This window comes from Macaca mulatta, chromosome 10 (genome assembly GCF_049350105.2).
Source record: "Macaca mulatta isolate MMU2019108-1 chromosome 10, T2T-MMU8v2.0, whole genome shotgun sequence".
Classification (NCBI taxonomy): Eukaryota; Metazoa; Chordata; class Mammalia; order Primates; family Cercopithecidae; genus Macaca; species Macaca mulatta.
In genome coordinates this window covers 112,889,698-112,907,199 of record NC_133415.1, presented here as the reverse complement: position 1 = coordinate 112,907,199, position 17,502 = coordinate 112,889,698, and the positions used below count along the sequence as shown (strand labels likewise).

General features: G+C 46.9%; 1 protein-coding gene across 1 annotated transcript in view; it reads right to left on the bottom strand.

Annotated features, from left to right (window-relative positions):
* The window catches only part of LOC107000344 (uncharacterized), a 246,946-nt gene that overhangs the window by 169,890 nt on the left and 59,554 nt on the right, over positions 1 to 17,502 (bottom strand). The gene's annotated exons all lie outside the window — the stretch shown is intronic.

Genomic DNA, 17,502 nt, shown 5'->3' with positions numbered 1-17,502 from the left:
TTCAAAACGCTCATTGGTTTACCATCTCGGGCCATTTTTCTTAATCATTAATTGGTCAATTCGCAAAAGGCATGATATGACTTTCCTGGGCTGCCAACAAAGCATCACAAACCAGGTGGCTTGAATCATCTGGGATTTATTCTCTCTCAGGTCTGGAGGCCAGAAATCTGAAATCAAGGTGTCCACCACGCATCTTCCATCTGAAGACTCTAGGGGAGTCCTTCCTTGCCTCTTCCAGCTTCTGGTGGTTGCTGGAAATCCCTGGTATTACTCGGCCTTGTAAAATAACAACACAGAGAGATACTTTCCAAAGAGTTGATTTGGGAATAGCAGAGCATTGCAATCCAGGATATGCATTCTCTGGTGAGCCATAGGCACATCCAAAGAGGTTGGGACCCGGAGAAGATTTTAAAGATAAAAGGGAGAAGTCCACAGTAGGTTGCTGTGAAATGAAGACCATTGATCACAGGGGCTTGTTGCGGGAGTTGGTGTTAGCTCGTTGGTGGAAGCAGCCAGTGTTGGACAAGTGCATATGCATGCCTAAGTGCCGTACCTGGAATCTTGTGTTTCTGAGGAGTTCCTTGCATAGTTCCTGTCATAGGCATACAAGCAGGGACGTCTTGTGATCAGTCAGGCATGTGGTGGGGGGGTGCACCCCGTTTTACTACGGTTGATGTAGCGACTCCATTTTTCTAACAGTGGCTTTACAGCTATACCTCTCCAGTCTCTGCCTGGGTTGTTACACAGCCTTCTTCTCAGTCCATCTCTGCATCCAAATCTTCCTCTTCTTATAAGGACACTGGTCAATTAAGATCCACCCTAATCTAGTACAACCTCATCTTAACCAATTGTATCTGCAAAGACTCCGTTTCCAAATAAGGTCACATTCTGAGGTTCTGAGGGGACATGGATTGTAGGGGGGGACACTGTTCGACCCAGTAGAGTGGTGAGGAGCCTATCAGTGCACATGTGGGCTCAGCTTGCATTAACTTCTCTCAGGATCCGTCCCCATCTGCCGCCCGGTCAGGCACACTTCCCTGGCTGATGCTTCCTCGCCATGCACAGCTCCAACAGAGAATCAACCTGCTTCATGCAACTTCCTGCTGACTTCATCTCCAGCCCCGTTTGTCATGAAACACGGGTTCCAGGAAAGTCTGGTACTCCCGTGCACAGAGGCAGACCCTGGGCAGGTGGGGCAGAGGCATCTCTCCCAACCCGGAGGAGGCGCTCCCTGTTCCGCATTCAGAACACTCCTCAGGCACAGAAGTCACTGTCACTTGGTGCCGTGCCCACAGGCTACTGGAAAGTATCACCCAAAGACATCTGTACTTTAGGACCTACTCTCAGAGTGACATAACTCGTGCTTCGAAGCCAGGCCGACCTACGTCCAGTTGAGCAGCCTCGGTCTCAACTGGGTCAAGTGGGGATTAGACCATGTGAAAAGTTTGTCAGCCAACCCTGGAGAGCCCCCAACCTCACCGTGTCTGCTTCTGCCTTTAACACTTTCTTCTCTGCACGGCGGTCTGGCCTAGGCCACCCGGCCCCCAGCACAGCCTCCTTGTTCCAGGAGTGGCCATGCTTCTCTTGCTCCTTCTTGCCTGCTGAGCACCAGGTCACGTGGTTGACTGTGCCCTTGGCTCACTCTCTCTCCTTGCACTGGGTCTGAGGACTCAGTGCAAGGAGAGAGACTCAGGATTCCTGGAGTTCCCTGGCGGTCTGTCCTCACTGTGCAGACGCTCCAGGGAGATCACGCCTCCCGCACAGCTGTCACCCACTACACACAGGAACAGACTGCCAGGGTATGAGCTCAGCTTGCACTCACTTCTCTCAGGAGCCCTCCCCATCTGCCACCCGGTTAGGCACACTTCCCTGTGCTGCTTCCTCACCATGAACAGCCCCACCAGAGAGTCAACCTGCTTCATGCAACTTCCTGTTGACTTCACTTCCAGCCCCAATAGATGGCAACCATTTTAAGGGCAAGTGTGGTTCTTGTCCTAGCACAGTGCCTGGTGCACAGCGGGGGCTCCAAGTGACTGCTGCATATCATCCACTCATTCATTCACTTCTTTATTCAAAAACTATTTAGAGGCCGGGCGCGGGGCCTCACGCCTGTAATCCCAGCACTTTGGGAGGCCGAGGCAGGCGGATCACAAGGTCAGGAGATCGAGACCATCCTGGCCAACATGGTGAAACCCTGTCTCTACTAAAAATACAAAAATTAGCCGGGCGTGGTGGCGGGCGCCTGTAGTCCCAACTACTCGGGAGGCTGAGGCAGGAGAATGGTGTGAACCCGGGAGGCGGAGCTTGCAGTGAGCTGAGATCCAGCCACTGCACTCCAACCTGGGCAACAGAGCGAGACTCCGTCTCAAAAAAAAAAAAAAAAATATTTAGAGAGCATCTACCGGGAGTCAGGTACTGTATGAAGCACTAGGAATTCAAATGAACAAAACAACTACCCACACCACCCGCTGGCTCCACTGGCATTACATTCGAGAAGGGGAGATGGACAATTAATAAAAAACATAAAAATACATTACGTGGTGTCAGGAGTTCTGAAGCAAGCACCAGCCAGGGAGGGGAGATGACACGAGCGGGAGCCCTACTGGACGCCGTGGTGAGAGGAGGTGAGCGGGCAGCGCTCGGGCATCAGTAGGGGAGGGAGCAGCGTGTGGTTATTTGGGGACAGGGCACTCCAGGTGGCGGGAAAGGCCACTGTGCTGCCGTTGATGCAGCCGGAGCAGGCAGTGAGGCTGAGATCAAGAGACGGAGTCAACCCAGGTCAGCAAGGGAAAGGATGGCCCATTTCTGCAACAGCCACCCGCGGCCACCATCTCCCGCCTTTGCGTTCCTACCTACCCAGCCCAGCTGTTAAACGAGGAGTCTGAAGCCCAGCTTTTAGCAATGAAGCTTTGACCATTCAAATGAGCCAGATTCTAAGGGTAGGAGTGGGTGGGGAGGCTGGGTCCAAGGCCTCAGCTGCAGCTCACCTGGACTTCCAAAACCACAGCAATTCCAGGTTTGAAGTCAGCCGAGAACTCACCGAAATCTGCAAGCAGAGAAGAGGGAATCCTGAGAAGGAACTTCAAACTCCACACAACAAGCACAGCAGATTAAAGCCAGAGTGGCTCTGTGGCTCATGGCACGTGTTCTACATTCACAAGAAGGAAAATTCAGGAAATGGAGCAAGAAAAGTGGAAAAGCTCCTCGCTGCCCAGCCTCAAGATGCAATAAATTGCTTATTTAAAATGCCTGTTTTCAGGCGGGTCAGGGGTTTTTGTACTACAATTGTCATCAGTATAAATTAATGGCTTCTCTCAACAGGGCTTATTTACTTAGCAAGTAAATTGGGTTAGATCATTGCTAAATTTTTGCCATTTGGCACATATGATATTTATGCACTTAATAGCTTCATTAAGGAGGTTTCTGGGAGTCTATTACTGAGCAAGCCTGTAGATCACTGGGCAATAAATTCAGAGAACATGCCTTAGCATTCGTCTAATCTGGCCATAGTTTTAATTAAGTGTTTCAGCTAATGATTTCCATTTATGTTTAATAAAATTTATTGCGTAAAAATAAGTTATCAGACCCCAATTTAATTCAAGCTCTTCTAGCTGATGTGGCTGTCCCCAGCAGGGTGCAGTGTGTATTAATGAGTGGCCATTTCCATTTGGAGGTTTCCACTGGGCTCTGAGTCGGCATGCGGAAAGGGTCCAGCTTCCTAGGTTTACCTTAAAAATCATTTGCATGGAAAAAAAAATGTGGTAAAGTGACCCTTGACTAGGTGATATACAGAATGAGATCAACTGTAGACAGCTACAAATAAAGGTTGCTTTTGGAAATGGTTCCAAAAATGCAGGTATGCATCCCAAATGCCACAGAACTTGCCTCGGATTATCTGGCACTGTCTTCTTACTCTAAAATCAAGCAACCCATCTCCTGACAGCGTCCACTCTTCAAGTGCATGGGCTCATTAAAGGCAATTGTGCATTGCTCACTCCCTGTGCAGACCTCACAGGCCCTGCTGTACGTACGCACATTGCCTCCCTCAGAACCAGACCTCTGGGGCCTCAGGCTGCTGGGTGCTCATGGCTGACAGCCACAGCCAGGTCCCTACCGCACACCCCTGCCAGCCCATCCCGGGGACTGCTCAAGATGGTCAGGGTCATGCCCCCTCCCTAGGGCAACCCACATCCAATGACTGATACATGTGGGGGTGCAGGCACCCCCTACCCTGTGGCCCTAGCTCAGAACAGCTCTGGGCAGCCATCCCTACTCCAGGACACAACCCCAAGCCTCAGGGCTGCCGGGGCCTTCCTTTGCCTAACCTCACTGCCTCCACTTCCCTGGAAATGTGACCCTGAGCACAGCCCCCTAAACCATGTCACAGTTGGCCTCACAGAGATGCCCTCTGGCCTCTACCTCTCCTCAGCACTCTCACTGAGGCAGAGGGTGGTACCTTGACCCCACAGGCACACTCAAGGGTGTTCATCACAGCACTTCTTTGTGAAAACCATAAGTCAACCTAGAGACCCATCAAGGCTATATAAAACGACGAATATTTCCGCAGCACTAACTCTCCTGCCGGTGAAACGGATGAGGTAGGTCTGCACAGAATTACCGGATAATTCACCAAGCTACGTTGAGGGGGGAAAGAGATGGCCATCATGAGGCCTTTTAGGTCAAAACAAAACCACTTGATCGATATTCCGTGAGAATCTAGTTGGCTAGCTATATCTATAATATAAACGCATGGAAACATTCTGGAAGGAGACACAGAACTGATGGAGATGGTTACCTCGGAATGGGTGAGGGCTGAGAAGAGATGACAGAGAACAGGAGGTGGCAGACGTTTGATCAAAAGGGACTTCGCCTTCATCTGGAATGCTTCCATTTCTTTTTCTTTTCTTTTTTTTTTTTTTAACAAGAGAGTGTGTTCATGTATTAATAACTAAATTAAATGTTAATCACTTTTTTGGAATGTGAGCCATAATATACTTAGGTTGGTGCGAAAGTAATTGTGGTTGTTGCCATTGAAAGTAATGGCCAAAAGCGTAGTTACTTTTGCACCAACCTAATAATTTTCTCTGAAATGTATGGATCAGATCATTTATGAGGATGAAAAGGAAAGACGCACATCAGAAATACTTAGATGTCATTAAGCGTCTGCTGTGTTCCTCAATTAGACGAAAAAAATTGGGCAAAAGAAAGCCAACTATGAAAATATGTCTAATCCATGACACCAAACTGTTAACAATTTACAAAAATCTTCAAAAAGCATTTCCCAACACCTTGGGATTTTCTTATTGGAAATTTTCCATGACACTGGTGGTTGTTAAGAGATGAATCAAGTTGAGGCCCACCAATGCAGGTTCCTGATTCTTGAAGCTGGTTCTTTTCTTTTAAGTCATACGTCCCTTAACCACTGGGATACCTTCTGAGAAATGCATCCTTAGGCGGTTTCCTCCTGCGGGAGCCTCACAGAGAGAACTGAACGAACCTGGAGGGTACAGCCTGCTACACACCTGAGCTATGTGGGCAGTCCCTTGCTCCTGGGCTGTGAACCTGCACAGCATAACTGTACTGAGTACTGTGAGCAACTGTAACACAACAGTATTTGTGTATCTAAACATAGAAAAGGTACAGTAAACATACGGCATAAAAGATAGACAATGGCCCACCTGTATAGGGTACTTACTATGAACAGAGCTTGCAAGACTGGAAGCTGCTCTGGGTGAGTCAGTGAGTGAGTGGTGAGTGAATGTGAAGGCTAGGACATCGCTGTTCGCTGCTGTAGACTCTATACACACTGTACGCTTTGGTTATACTGAATCCATTTACAGTCATTTTTCTTTCTTCAGGCCAGGCATGGTGGCTCACACCTGTAATTCCAGTACTTTGGGAGGCAGAGGTAAGCAGATCACTTGAGTTCAGGAGTTTGAGACCAGCCCGGCCAACATAGTGAAACCCCATCTCTAATAAACTACAAAAATTAGCCAGGTGTGCTGTCACACTCCTGTAATCCCAGCTACTTGGGAAGCTGAGGCACGAGAATTGCTTGAACCCGGGAGGCAGAGGTTGCAGTGAGCCAAGATCATGCCACTGCACTCCAGCCTGGGCGACAGAGACTCCCTTTCAAAAAAAATTTTTTTTCTTCAATAAAAAATTAACATTACCTCACTGTAAATGTTTTACTTTATAAACTTTTTATTTTTTTAACTTTTTGTAATAACACTTAGCTTAAAACACATTTTAACTGTATAAAAATAATTTCTTTATATCCTCATTCTATAGGCTTTCTTCTGTAAAAGACAAGGTTGTTTGTTTTTGTTTTTGTTTTCGCTCTTCGTTAAAAACTAAGACACAAACACACATATTAGCCTAGGGTCAGGATCATCAATATCACCGCCTTCCACCTCCACACATTGTCCCACTGGAAGGTCTTCAGAGGCAAAACAGGCTTGGAGCTGTCATCTCCCATGAGAACAATGCCTTCTAGAAATTCTCCCCAAAATACCTGCCTGAGGTTGTTTCACAGTTAAATTTTTTTTTAATAAGTAGAAGGAGTACACTGTAAATTAATGATTAAAAGTACAGTATAGTAAACATATAAACCAGTAACACAGTCATTTGTAACCACTAAGTAGTATTATGCACTGTACACAATTGTATGTGCTAGACTTTTCTCCAACTGGCAGTGCAGTAGGTTTAAACCAGCTCACAAACACGCGAGGAATGTGCTGTGTGATGATGTTTCGGCAGCTCCCATGTCACCAGGCGATAGACACTTTTCAGCTCCATTACAATCCTATGGGACAACCATGCTATACAGGGTCTGTCACTGACTCAAACATCACTATGCAGCACTTGACTGTAATTCATGGTCACTTTTTAATACCGATACAAGTGAGGCAACTTACATTGAAGAATATCACCATGTCCATAAACTTGGTGCAAGGTTGGGATTTTCATAGCATAAGTGAGGCAGACATCATAAATCAGAGAACAGCACAGCCAAAACATCCTTGGAGGCCACCTCACCCAACCCTGCCATTTAATGTGGAGGGAAAAGGACTAAAAGGACTAGAGAGGGCAAGTGACAAAACCACTCAAGGAGAAACTCCATCTGAATCATGTTAGCACAGACCACTGCAGAGGACATTCACATTTTCCCAGCTTGGCTATCTTCCCCTCTTTCTGGAAATAGCCCAATTGTCATTCAGCAGCTAGGCTGTATGATTTGTGGGTCCTGGCGCAAAATGAAAATGTGGGGCCCCTTCTTCAACAATTATTAGGAATTTGTAAGATGGTGACAGCAGAAAACTAAACTAAGAGCAGGGCCCTTCTGAGAACAGGGACCCCATGCAGCTATCCAGGCCACACCCTCAAGAAGCCAGGCCAGTCTCCCCATCTCCTCCACAAGGCTTGAACAGAGGCCACATCCATCCCTAAGAGCAAGATCATGTGACCCTGAGCTCCCCCAACCCCTATGTTACAATTCTCAGCCATATTGATTGGTTCAGTGGTGAGCATGTGACCCAAAGACGTCCAATCAGAGCAACTCCCAGGGCTTGCGCCAGGAGTGCTGGGAAGCTGTATTCTCCTTATGCGGACCTTGGAACCTGTAGCCCAGCTTCTGCTGGCAGCCTTCCTGTGACCATGAGGAAAGAACTTGTCTGGAAGGAAGACAGACACAGCAGGCAGAACAGCTAAGCAGGGAGCCAGAGAGAACCAGGCTCTGATCACATCCTTTATGGCGTATGACAAACTTCCCCATTATGTGATCCAATACAATTTTGTTTGTTTAAACTGGTTTGATTTAGATTTTCTGCCACTTCCACCCAAAAGCATCCTCCCTGGTAGAAGTTTCCACAGATCATTAAAAGCGTACATTTTGCCCAAGTTCGTGTGGATGGCAATTTGGCAATGTCAATTAATATTTAAAATGTTTGTGCCATTTGCCCATAAATTCTGTTTCTAGGAAGAAATTTACCCTGCAGAATCCCTCACTCAATTATGCGAAAACCTTTTTAATGGTCTTTGCAGCATGGTTAATAATAATGAAAAATTGGAAACAACCGTATCTCCAGCAACAGAGGACTGGTTAAATCAACAATGGTCATTTCATTGTCCTGAGTAACAGAGAAAACTTCGAAAAAATGAGGTTGGTAGGTACTCCCATAGGAAGGAATCCATGATGTGTTGATGAGTTTAAAAAGCAAGCTGTACGAGAATGTTATAGTTTGATCTTATTTTGTAAAATACGTTAACAACCTGCTGCTAGCATATATCTACAGAGAAAATGTTGCTGGAGGATTGCGGGGATTATTGGAGGGGCTTTCAGTTTTACAGGATACATAAAAATTCAAATGCTGCAGAACTCTAATGAGGATGTATTGGTTTTACACTGGGAAAAAAAAAAAAGGTATTTTAAATTCCAAAGTGCATAATTTGTCCTGAGGTATTTGGCCATAAGTAACTCTGTGACACCAGCATTAAATAAAACACGATGAGACTCAGGCCTTCTGCTGCCAGTGGTTCCTGAAGGTTTGAGAATGTGTGCGATGGCCATTCCGGGCACCCTGGATTCCCTGTCGCCAGTGATGTTAACAGGCTCAGACTGGTTGATTTCCTGCCTCAGAGTCCCCTGGTGAGCAGGAGTACCACTTTTCCTGTCCATTTTCACATGATCACCATAACATGTCTTTTTTTTTTTTTTTTGAGATGGAGTCTCCCTTTGTCACCCAGGCGGGAGTGCAGTAGCACGATCTCAGCTCACTGCAACCTCCACTTTGTGGGTTCAAGCAATTCTCCTGCCTCAGCCTGCTGAGTAGCTGGGATTACAGGTGTGCCACCACACCCAGTTAATTGTTGTATTTTTAGTAGAGATAGGGTTTCACACCTGTTAGCCAGGCCGGTCTCAAACTCCTGACCTAAAGTGATCCGGCCGCCTCAGCCTCCCACAGTGCTGGGATTACAGCCGTGAGCCACCACACCCAGCCTCATAACATGTCTTGAATGTGCCCTTTAACTGAAAATTGAATGTTTAAAAGACATGGTGAGTTGGCGAAGCACAGTGGCTCACTCTTGTAGTCCCAAAACTGTGGGAGAGCAAGGCAGGAGGACTGATTGAAGCCAGGAGTTTAACACCACCTTAGACAACATACTGAAATGCTATTACTACAAAAAATTTTAAAATCAGCCAAGGGTGGTGGCGTGCACCTGTAGACCCAACTACTTGGGAAGCTGAGGTGGGAGGATCACTTGAATCTAGGAGGTTGAGGGTACAGCCAGTTATGATCATGCCACTGCACTCCAGCCTGGACAACAGAGCAAGACTGTCTCTCCAAAAAAAAAAAAAGACATCGTGGGTAGCTCCTACATTATCAAGATCTCAAGCCATCATTTCTCAGTGAGGAAATAAATGTTTATTGAGCAGCTATTATGTGCCAAGCACTGAGGAAGCAGCACTGGAGGGTTTAGCCCCATGGCTCTGTCTTCCTGGAGCTCTGTAGGGAAGACAGATATGAGGAGTGGTGGAGAGAATGATTCAGAGGGTAGTGGCCGTGTGTCAGATGCTAAATGCAGCTTCTGAGTCTAGAGGCTTCTGAAAAGACAGCAGTTTCAGATGAAGCCTTAGATGAAGTAAGAGTCATCAAAGATAGACATGCATGAAGGCCCTGGGCAAGGAAGACAATGAGACTGAGAGCAACAAAAGGAAACCCAGTTTGTCTGGAACACAGAGAGTTAGGGGGAGAGGCATGAGTGAGGTGAGGAGGCACCTTGGGTTGGGCTTTACAAACCGTGTTTAAAATGTTGTCATTTCTCTTACGCAGGAGGCCGAGGCAAGGAAATCGCTTGAACCCGGGAGGTGGAGGTTGCAGTGAGCAGAGATCACCCCACTGCACTCCAGCCTGGGTGACAGAGAGAGACTTCGTCACACACACACACACACACACACACACGAAAAAATAAAAAGTTGCCATTTCTCTTGAAGAAAATGTAAAATCCCAGGGAGTTTTAAGCCCCAAGGAGCTTGTGATCACATTTGCACAACATAGGAGATAGTCTGTTGTGCAAATGTTGCCAGTGAGCGGTAGAGACCCTGAGAAATCCCCAGGCAGAGGATAGAGGCTGCAGTGGCATTCTGGAGGTGGGAGTGGGTAAAGCAGTCCAGACTCCTTCAGCGCCAGAGGGAGAATCAGCCTGGCTGAGCTGGTGAGGAGTCTGGGGTGGGGAGCCAGTGGTGAGGTGGTGAGGAGTTTGGGCTGGTGAGGAATCTGGCATGGGGAGCCCATCTGACATGGTTTGGATGTGCATCCCCTCCAAATCTCATGTTGAAATGTGATCTGCAATGGTGGTGGTGGGGCCTGGTGGGAGGTGTTTGGGTCACGAGGGCAGATCCCTCATGAATGGCTTGGTGACCTCTCCATGGTAATGAATGAATTCTCACTCTGTTAGTTCACGTGAGTGAGAGCTGTTTCAGGGAGCCTGGTGCCTCCTTCTCTCTCTCCTGCTCTCCCTCTCACGTGGGACCCATCTGCTCCCCTTCTCCTTCCACTGTGATTGTAAGCTTCCTGAGGCCTCACCAGAAGCAAATGCCGGTGCCATGCTTCCTGTATAGCCTGCAGAACTGTGAGCCAAATAAACCTCTTCTCTTTATAAATTACCCCACCTCAGGTTTGCCTTTAGAGCAGTGAAAACCAGACTAACACAGCATCTCAGCCCAGCTCCCTCTTCAGTGCCATACTCCAAGGTGGACCCTGTGTCATCATACCCTCACCACTTCCCAGCTGTTTGCTGTGCACTGAGGACCATGCCAAGCCCGTCGTGTCACTTCCACAGGTGCGCATGACACCCAGCACTGTGTGGTTCTCATCTGAGGCATGACAAGCTGGACACGGTGCCCAAAGTGACCCCACCAACGAGGGGCAGCAGGACAGACTGGATGCAGGATCTGCTGCAGAACTTGCCATCCCAGAGCAGAATGAAAATGTGGGTCCTTGTTGAAAAGGTGCTGAGCACCTCAGGTCAGAACTGCAGAGCATTCAGTGGAGTGCAGGGCCCCTCTGAGCGCAGGGCTGTGCAACCCCCCCGGACTACAGCAACGTGTCCAGCTCCCAGTTCAGGGTCAGTGCTGACCTTGGGTGGATTCTGCAACTGTATGGGTTACTTGATGAGCACTAACTCACACCGACTGTCAGGCAGAGGAACGGTGAGAGTACAACGTGCCTGCTACGGTGGCACACACACGTTTTTTCCCAGGTATTAATGGTTTGAAGCAATTGGGGGTAAGCTTTCTCCCACTTGAAAAGCAAACCTTAGTGATTTAGAAAATGCTTTCAATCCATCGAAATACCTTCCTTTAATGCAAGTAGTGGCTGGTTTAGTGACTTGAAGAGCCACTCCACTCTGCTAGTTAAGCCACCTGCAGCATCTGTGAGTGAACATGAAGAGGCCACAGCTTGTTTCTCCCTGCTTTAAAACAATGATGAGTACACGAAGGCACACCGTGGATGCAATTTGCTTTTTATTTTCATTTTTCAAATGATCTCTATGCAAAACGAATACACTCCAGGACCTACAACTTCAAGAAGGAAGCCCAGGCCGCATGTCTTATGGCTAGAAAGAATGATGCCACCGCCCCGGAGGCCTCCCCACCTCCTCAAGCTGGGTCCCAGCTCCCTTTCTATGCCCCTCAGCTGGCCCCTGCTTCTCCTGGGACAGGCTCTTAAACCTCTTTACGCCTCTATTTCTTCATGAGAAAATCAGGAGGACACTCGTCCCTATTCCACAGAATTCCAGGGTGATGAGTGCTGGTGCCGGGCCCACTCTAGGCTCTCAGTATGTGTCCAGGTTCCTCACTGCGGCTCCCATGTGTGCAGTGATTTACATAATGGCCCTCCTGTGAACTCCACCCTGGCAGAAACCCACCACATGTGCCACGGCGTTCTTGAAATGCGACTTACCCCAACTGAGATTGACTTTAAGTGTAAAATCCACATCCGATTTCTAAGAGTTTGTTTAAAAAAAAAAGTAAAATAACTCATTTATATTCTTATATTGATGACATGTTGAAATAATATTTTGGACATATCGGGTTACATAAATATTAATGAAACTAGTATTACTGGTTTCATTTTATCTTTTTTAATGTGGATACTAGAAAACATTAACTTAAGCACATAACTCACTTTGTATTGCTTTTGGATAGGGGAGGTTTAGACCAGGGACCAGGAAACTTCTTCTGTAAAGGACCAGAGAGTAATTGTTTCTGGCTTTGTGGGCCAGATGATCGATGTCAGACCTGCTCAACTCTGCCACTGCAGCCTGAAAGCTGCCACAGGGAATATATAAGCAAGTGAGTGTGGCCATGTGCCAATAAAACTTTATTTACAGTATCAGGCGGTGGGCCATATTTGGCCTGCAAGCTGGAGTTTGCACTGTGAGCCCCATGAGGGCAGCAGGGACTCGCTTCCTCACCACTCTCCTCTCTGCACCTCATAGAGGACCCAGCACAGCGTAAGTGTTCTGTAAATATCTGATGAATCAGCAGATGGAGCTTATCTAAATTTGGTAAAAAGTATTATTGTTTAATTGAGAAAGGGATGGACTCTGTATTAAAAGGATAAATGTTGCCCCTCGTGACAGCAAATATGTGATTTATAGGGTCAGAAATGTACATCCCTGCTCTTAGCTCATTGAGCCATGACTCCAGCAGACAGAGTAATGCAGTATGGGGAGGGCGGGCCACTGTGTGCAGGAGGCTGTGTCCATCTGTGCTTGTCAGGGGCCACCTTTCCCTTCTCAGCAGGGTCCTCGCAACCTGAGAGCTGTGTGGGATGCTTCTGTCTCCGAAGCGCCCTCTCTGAGGGCTCCTGCATGGCAGCGCACATAGGAGAGACGCTGTTTCTCTCCCCCTCCTGCTCTCCTCCACACAGCGTGTCCTACAGCCAGGGCCTCAGGCCAACTTCAGGCCTGTAGCCTGCTACCCTGAGGGTCTGCAGGGGAGGACAGACTGACAGTCCAGCCTGATTCTCTCCGCTCACCCCTGCTTGTCCTCTCTCTCCTCCTTGGAAGGGCAGCACGTACAGATACACACACACAGAAAGCGAAAAAAACTCTAGCTGTTTAGTTCCATTATATCTGCTTCATCTCGACAAGTAACTCTTTATCATCAAACTCCTTCTCCCCTACTCACCCTTCAAGCAGGGCTTCCAGGCTCCTGCATTCTCACCACCGCCTCTCACATGCCCTCCCGCTTGCTCACCAGGCCACCACGAGGCTCTGTTCTAGGGGCGCCATGCACACAGGACCCGGCCACACGGTAGCTGCATTCCATGGGGCTGGTGCCCTGTGCAGTTACGTTAGGAGCTGGACTCCTATCCAACCTCCCCTGAGGGAGAGGACACACACCTCCACATTTCTCAGTGAGGTCCCAGGCCCCCTCTAGCATCTGCCACCGATGAAGCCGTTGGTAAATGCCTGCTTGTTTCCATCCTAATAGCAAGGAACAATCATAAGTATCAGAGCAGCCATTCCCCAGAGCTTATTCGGGGCTGGGCACTGAACTGAGCCCCCGACAGGCAACACCTCACTTACCTCTCACCGAGGAGGCAGGCAGAGCTTGCATCTGGCTTTGGAGGTGAGTGTCCTGAGACGCAGAGGTGAAGTGGCTTCTCCGGGGTCTGCTTGTAGGAGCCGGCTGTGCCGGAATGGAAACTTGGTCCAACTGACTCACAAGCCTCAGCTCTTACTTTGTTTGTAAAACTGTGAGTGTCCATGCCCACTCTCACCCTTGGAAGTTCAAGATCACCGAAAAAAGTGTTTCCTGGAATGCCTGAGCTTCCCGTTGAAGAAGTCCTGTACCCATTGGCACAGATCACCATGGCTGTTCAAAACCCATTCCCATTATCTGTGGACAGGGCTTTACTCCTCCCGGATCTCCACTGGACTCTGCTATCTGAATCATTCTGTTCCCCTCCCCCTGCCATAGATGTGCCACAAAAACCACTGCTAATTCCAAGAGTTTACTTTCAAAAGAATTTCATTTGGGTTTACAAGAAGGTAACAGAAGCCCTTTGATCTCAACAAGGCACGTACTGTTTCATTCCATGGTTTATGAAACAATTTTAGACTAATTATTTTTGACAATTTGCAAATGTTTGTAAACTTCTTCAAGAAGGAAATGGCACAATTATGCCTTCCTCTGACATACAGAGAAGGAAGTTTCCTTTGTGCCAAGTGGCTGATGTCTATTCCCCCAGGAGAATTTGGAAGCCTTGATCTTCTGAGGTGCTCCGGTTTCCGCTGAAATACAGAGTTAATGAAATTGTCCTCTGAGCTGGTATGAGTTAAATTTAACGAAGCAGGTGAAAAGCCACTGTGGTCAGAACTGTTCACTGTGGTGACATCTTTTGTCATGTGGGCGTGATGGTCATGGTCAAATGCTGGCCTTCTTCTGAGTCTGGATGCCATCCCTCTCCCAGCATCTGTGCTGTTTATCTGTATAGCTGCTGATAAACAAGACTTGCCATTAAAAAGAACCTGGGTTCTTCATCTGCTTCAGCATTAAAGAAAATCATCTCAAATCATGGCTATTTGCAATGTGCCGAGCAAGCCTGGGAACTTGAAGAAACCCTCAGATCCTGGAAATGATAAATTAAAAACCACAGAATTGCAGCGAGGCAAAGTGAGGCCCCTGGGCTCAATACCACAGAGAAGTAGATTTGGGGCGGTCCCTCCACAGCCCAACTCACATTTTAATGCCCTTTTGATTATTGACCGTTGTTAATTCAAGTATATGCACAGCAAGCAGGTAGAAATATTGCCAAGCCAACCGACTCTTAATCCCTAGCTAATTCCTGGTCAACTAACTATATCCTTCCTTTATTAAAAAGAAAAGAAAAAGGCATTACAAATCTTTCGTTGAAAACAAATTGCCAACTGAAGAAAAGACCTTTTTTTTTCCCTTGAGACCAGTGAGCTGACTTTTACACTCTGGCCCCATAAAAGGAATCACTCTCTGCTTCTCTCAAATATTTTTCCAGGGCACCAACAAAGTTCTCGTTATTTTCAACATAAATCTGTTTTGTAATTTTTGAATGAAAAGTTCCTTTTCACCATTGTGACTATAAGAAGAAATTCTCAATACTCACCATTAGGAGATAGTCACAAAAGCAGAAGCTTCGTCAAGCTGGTCCCTTTCTAGAAAGGTAATGAAGAAAAACTTCAGATTTTTAATTTTTAAAATGGGGCCAGTAGAAGTGGAAATGATGGGCAGGTGTATCCAGCATCACCCACTGAGGGTGCTTCTACCTAGGGAGAAACAGCGAGTGTCTCAGGGCAGACTGATCTTTAGAAGGGAGGAAGCCTACTCACACTGGCCCAAGAAAGGGCTTAATATCAGGAATCTCACCGAAGCGAAGAAGACAAAGTGGTCGGCCTCCAGCACGACAAGCAGGAAACAGAAGTCCCCTGGAGACGTGGCCAGCCCCACCTGAGCACCTAGGACGTTCACGCCCATTAAGCAGTGCAAGATGCAGCACTCGAAGCCCAACCCCAGCCCCACCCCCAAGCACCAAGCAATTCTGGGGCAACTGAGGGCATCTGTCGTCTCTCCCAGAGTCTAGACACACATGTCCCTCCTTTCCATTTCTACTGGTCCATTTAAAAATTAAAAATCTGAACTTTGTCCTAGCCGGGCGAGGTGGCGGGCGCCTGTAGTCCCAGCTACTCGGGAGGCTGAGGCAGGAGAATGGCATGAACCCGGGAGGCGGAGGCTGCAGTGAGCTGAGATCCGGCCACTGCACTCCAGCCTGGGTGACAGAGCAAGACTCCGTCTCAAAAAAAAAAAAAAAAAAAAAAAATCTGAACTTTGTCTTTGTTAACTTTCTAGAAAGATATCAGCTTGGCCAAGTTTCTATTTTTGTGATTGGCTCACAATGGTGAGTTTGTTGCATGCCTGCATCACAGCTTTGACGCATCCCCTGCACAGCACTGCACAGATCACCTGCACCATCGCTGACTCATATCTTCTCTGTCAATCTGTAAATAATAAGACCATTTAAAAATAAAAAATAAAAAATAAACTATGACTCCCTTAGTGAGGGTAATTTGACAATGTCTGCCAAAATTAGAAGTTAATGTTCTCTTTTACTTAGCAACGCCACTTCCCAGATATGCTCCTATGTGTGTGGGTCGATGTGAGTCCAAGCTATTCGCAGCTACTCTGTTTATAACATCAAAGACCACAAGCACCTTAAGTGTCAATTAGTAGCAAATGGTTGAATGAACTGTGGTACATCCATAAAATGGAATTGTATGCAGCAGAAAACAAGAATGAGGAAACATACAGATAGGGAACAATCACCAGGGTATATTGTTAGGCCAACAAAGACAGAACAGTTCATAAAGTATGCTACCATTTGTGTAGAAAACTGTTGAGGGAGAACATATATTTATAACAGGTTGTATTTGCATAAACTCTTTGGAAGGATGAACAGAAGTCAGTGGTAACACAGTGTGGGTAGGAGCCGGGTGGCAGAAGACAGATGGCAGGCAGAGTTTTCAATACAAACCTTTTGATTTGCATTGATTTTTGAGCTGAGAGAGTGTTCTATCTGGCCAAAAATAAACAAAGCAATTATATATTTAAAGGAAGTTCATTGTCAAATCAAAGAACATGAAAACTATATATCACTCCTGCACACGGAAAACTACCATTTCCCTTAACTGGTGCATAACCATAAAAAGAGATGAAACAAAGATTAGCTATCAAATCATGAAAAGACAATGGAGAAGACTGAAACTCACATTGCTAAGTGAAAGAAGCCAATCTGAAGAGGCTTTGTATCGTGTAATTCCAACTGTATGACATTTTGAAAAAGGTAAAATTATGGGGACAGTAAAAAGACCAGTGGTGCCAGGAGCTATGGGAATGGAAGGAGGAATGGGCAGAGCCCAGAGGATTTTTAGGTCAGTTAGACTCTTCTGTAGGATCCTGTAATGGTGGATATATGTGATTTTGCATTTATCCAAACCCATAGAATGTATGACACCAAGAGTTAGCCCTAATGCAAACTATATGTCATCCATCTGTCAATGTTGGGTCATTGATTACAACAAATGTACCACCCTAGGGGGAATCTTGAAAATGGGGGAGGTTGTGTGTAGGTGGGGGCAGGAGGTAAATGAGAAATCTCTGCACTTTCCACCCAATTTTACTGTGTACCTAAAACTACGCTAAAAATTAAAGCCTATTTCTTAAATGGATGAAACACCACTATACAGTGTTAGTAACCTCTTAGCACAGTCACCTGCAGAAGCTCCCATCCTGAGGCCCACTCTGTTTGCGTTAGCAAAGGGTGTCAAAGAGAAGCTCAAGACGCCTAGCACCAGCAGAGACTTCCTATTTAGTCTTCAAGGGCCAAGCAAGAGCTGAAATGCGTGGTTTTCTCACCCTGTGATTCGATGTCATTGTATGCCATGATACCACACTTCAGG